The sequence below is a fragment of the Miscanthus floridulus genome, chromosome 3 (genome assembly GCF_019320115.1).
Source record: "Miscanthus floridulus cultivar M001 chromosome 3, ASM1932011v1, whole genome shotgun sequence".
NCBI classification, from domain to species: Eukaryota; Viridiplantae; Streptophyta; class Magnoliopsida; order Poales; family Poaceae; genus Miscanthus; species Miscanthus floridulus.
The window spans coordinates 142,973,072-142,978,018 of NC_089582.1; positions in this window are offsets into that span (position 1 = coordinate 142,973,072).

A 4,947-nucleotide genomic window follows, 5' to 3' on the forward strand; every position below is an offset into this window, starting at 1 on the left:
GTCAACTGAAACCATGAAGGATTTCAAACCAACTTGCATACAACCAAGATCACAGTAATTCAACATAACAAGCCACATGTTACATCCATTTCACAAGTACCTCATACATCAGAGTACACATAGTTATTACAAAATGAGTTCACAAATAGCGGAAGCAAAGTAGTTTGAGACCATCACACACACTTAGTTCAAATACAAGCCAGCACCATAGTCATATCCAGCAAAAGCAGTAAGATAAAATAACATAGATGATCATGCCCATGATCTAGTCTTCATCCCCCGTAGGGTGGAGACAATACTTGCAGTAGCCGTTATAGAGCACGTCATCTGCAACAAGGGGGAATAAACCCTAAGTACGAGAAGGTACTCAGCTAGACTTACCCGTCGAAAACCAGAAATAAATGACACCAAGGAGTATGCAAGGCTTTATCAGTGGATCTTGCTTGACAACCATTTTGCATAAAAGCTTTAGTGATAAGAGAGCATAATTTAATTTATGAGTAAGCAGCAAGTTAACAATATTAACCTGTCAACTAGATTAGCACCTGTACTAGAGCAAGCAATTGATTAACTCCAAACATTAGTAACCATATCCGGTATAATGTTGTATCATCATCATCATCGATTTAATCATCAAGTTCCATTAAGTGCATCTACGTTGCCGCTGCTCAGTCAAGTTCTCACTATCCGAGAGAGACGGCGATTCGAATCGATTCCTATCCAGCTGGAGGGGTATTCCTAACACAAACCCAATCAACCTGATCAGTGGTTTCCTCGGGTCACCTTTGGTACAACTCAGGAATCGCGGTTCTGAGCAGCGCCGCACCCTCAGGGAGTCCACTCTGCCAGGTGGTCAATCTCACCTCGGACTTACGCCAATAGCTCCCCACACATCCTTACTACCACCAGGGTGCGCACTTTCACTTCCTAGACTTCCGGCCTGAATTGAGCTACTCGGCTTCACGGTCGGAACGAGTTATCCGGCCAACTAAGTGATAGGCATGCGTTCAACATGACATGAGGACGTACAACGAATCGGTCCTTAACCGACACAGACGGGGATAGATCCACACCCAAGACCTCCTTGCCTTGTTGCTTCTCTATCGACATCCCGTCCGGTCACAATTCATTATTAACACATGGTTATCTTCCACGATAGCAAATATAGCCAACCGTGACCGGACATCATCCTAACTTGCAGGTGATAGGAAATCACCTGACTTTTACCGGTCTAAACATGGCTAAGCTTTTATTCGCTCCTGGACCTAAATAGGATTCAGGGTACGTATACTGGCCAAGGAATAGATATATATGCAACAATTGTTTGCATCCAATTCCTATCACTTAATGCATCAATAAATGAATATACTCAAAGTAACTATTTTCAAAACATAGGAGACTTAGAATGCTCTGGGGCTTGCCTTTCAGAAAAGATGAAGGTTGGTGATTGGGACACTTAAGAACTTCTTCGTTGACTCCTTCTTTGGGGGCCTGCACCTCCTGCTCCTGAGCTTGCTGCTCCTCCGGAAGTACTGGCTTGAATTCCAGAAGCGTGACTCCCTCCGGAACACCTATTGCATGCATATGCATAGTATAAGAATCATGCATGCACAAGAGATGGAAGATGATGATGAAATGTACAACCATGTATGAATGGACGCATGAAAGACATAATGATACAAGATTAACATCGATTTTTACCGAGTAGGTGCATATCTCTTTTAAAAAACAAGAACGGCACACTCACCAAGTTCTAATAACCTAAGATAAAGTTCTTCATCTTCAGTAAGAGTTCTAGCACTGGCAACTAACAATTTATCTTAATTATCCTAGCATCTAAATCATCACATCAACTCTTATAAGGCAAACAAGTCATTCACTGCACTCAACAGTTTTCAGGCTGCAAACAGCAGCTACAAGTTTGATCCATAACTGGAGTTCTACAGATCCAAATACCATGATTTAAGACTTTCTGGAAAGCTTATAAAATTTTCTACAACGTTCATTTAATCACCAAAGTCTAATTCAAACTCAAACTAGGTCACCCAGGCTGATCTTACAAAACTGTCCGTGGATTCCAGAGAGCAGACAGTTGGGAGTGTTGTCTTCCAACTGACATAACTCTCAAACTACTAGGTCAAATGCCTTGAAATTTTAACACAAGCTAGATAAACAAGTTTCCTACCACTTTGTTATTGACCACTTTTCCGGCAACCCAATTTATCATGATGAACTTTATAAAGTTTCTAGAACTGTCCAGAAAGACACAACACAAGAAAATAATTATTAACTTACGTTGTAAACATACCAATGGATAAAACCAAATTTACTAACTCATCACACATGTTAAAAGAACACCAGAAAACATAGTGGCCCCTCCTAAATAAATTCTTTTCATATCTTTATTAATTTGTTTAGATAATGAAGCTAATTAATAAACACATGTCCAAATTGTACAGAAAATTCCACAAAAATTACAGTTGCTTAGATATGTCCCCAATAGACTACTGTATAAATTTCACACCATTTCAACAAACATAACATCCTACACAAAAATGACAAGACCGTAGGGCTTAAAATAGCATAAATAGAAAACCCTAGTGAAAAGTGTCAAGCAACAGATTTTATATTTTTCTTAGGTTCATTATAACACCATAACACTGTACAAAAAGTTTCATGCTCACTGGATACATATTTTTACCATGAAAAATAGCACAAGAATCTCCTAATTATAAAAGGGAAATCAATAACTCAAAAACTATCCATGCAATGACTCTCAAATTTTTACCAAAGCTTATAATCATCAAGAATAGCTCACCCACAAAATTTCATAATTTTTGGAGCACAGGAACTCAAGATATAAATTAAACAAGTTTGCATTCTTTTAAAAACACATTTCAAGTTTCAATTTAAATATTCCAAAAATTCCACTACAAGTGCTCATGTTATATTTTTCCTAAATACTACACTTCACCATGATCCTAACAAAATTTGAACCACACAATTTGGATCTACCAAATGCGAGATACAAATTTTACAATATAGCATCAAAATCAGCACAAATGAGCTAGCTTTTCATTCAATAGACGCTGACAGCTGGGGCCCTCCAGTCAATCGGGCCCGCATGTCAGTCACACCAAAAAAGAGGAGGCGGCTCTGCGCTACGCTGCTCGGCGCTACCTCACCGGCGGCGAGGATTCCGGCGAGGCCAAGGACACCGGCGTGCTCCACACGACGAACCGGACCTATCTATGCCCTTTCCCCGACCACTACCAAGCTCTAGCTACGACAACGTCGGCAATGGCGGACTACGGTGAGTTTCCGACGGCACTCCGGCGACGGCGAGCCCCCATTGCCCCACACAAGCTCGGTACGAGCTACGCGGGTTCACGGCAAAGCTATTCGAGAAGAGAAAGGGGAAAAGGGGAGCCTCCAGTGCTCCGGCCACGGTGAGCTCGATCTCCGGCGAGGTCGAGTCATGGCGGCGGTGGATTCGGCGAATTGCCATCTACTCAGCACGATAGGCTCTACCAAAGGGTGGACGAGGTAGAGGAGATGGCGGGGAAGCTGTGGGCGAGATGGAGCGAGGTGAGACGCGGTGGCGAGCGCATGGGAACTCGACGGAGCTCTCGGTGGCAATGGCGCTCCGCCGCGGAGAAGAAAAAATACGGCTTCTACCTTGACTCTCTGGCTCAAAGGCGAGGTGGACGAGCTACAGAGGACAACGCTGGAGTTGTGGACTAGCTGGAGCGAGCAATGACACGACGGCGAGGAAGATATGGCGTGCTCGGCAACGACGGTGGCTGCAGCGGAGGCGCTGCGGATGCTGCTGTGGCCAAAGGAGGCAAAGGAATGGAATGCGACATAGGGAGACTCATGGGCGCGCTCAGGGGCTTCATTTGGCATGCGGCAGCCCGACGTGGCCAGCATGGTCAGGCCAGCGGCGACGCGCGGCGCACACGCGGCCATCAAGTTCTAAAACCGGCCGGTGCACTGTAGACTCGATTCAGTGAAACCGATGGAGCCTAACAGTGAGTTTTCATCGGCCAAAAACTCCTAAACCGTGATGATCTAGCTCTAGGTGTAGTTGACAAAGTTGGAGATTGAAGTGAGGACTACAACTTTTCCAATTGGAACTCAAGCTGGTTCAGCATGGTTAGCGAGATACAAGGCTCCAAACATTGAGACAAGAAACTAAAAATCAGTTTTCATACTTAGGAAATTTCTAAGTGTTGAATCCAACCCCAATTCTGACTTGTGGGACCTTTTTGAGCATGTTGTGCACATTTTCATGAGTTGGTCATAAAACAACTTTTGTTCCTTTTAAAATTTGCTACAACTTTACTTTAGGTTGCTCAGACATGCAAACACTCTAAGTTGTACTTTTTAAACAGTCAAAGATAAGATCTCTAGGGTCAACACAAGTCAAGCTATTACTTGGAAGTGTAATTAGGTAATATGGTCAACATGAACATTGTTTCTAATGACATTCTAAGTGTAGCTAAGTTGTTTAAGAGGACATTTGACACCCATTTGCATAGACCACACATGAGCACACACAATTGCTATCATAGAACCAAACAATCCAAATAGAAACACACATGAAATGATACATTCATCATGGTATGATGCTTATGAATGAGATGATGATGCACATGCTCATGTGATGCAAGTGTTTTAGTGCAACCATAACACTAAGGTGTTACATCATGCAATAAGAGGAAGGTCCGGCCTCAGTCGCTTTAGAACCCGATGAGAGGCCGAGGACCCAGAAGCAGTTGCCATCTACTCTCTATACTCATTTTTAATATAATATAAATTTCTCATTTTATAAACAAATAAAATTAAAAAAAACTCTAAAATTCTCTATATCTCTAAACCATGAAGTATGCTATGCATGCTAGAAATTAAAACTCAATACTAGTTTTGAATAACTACTTTAACCTT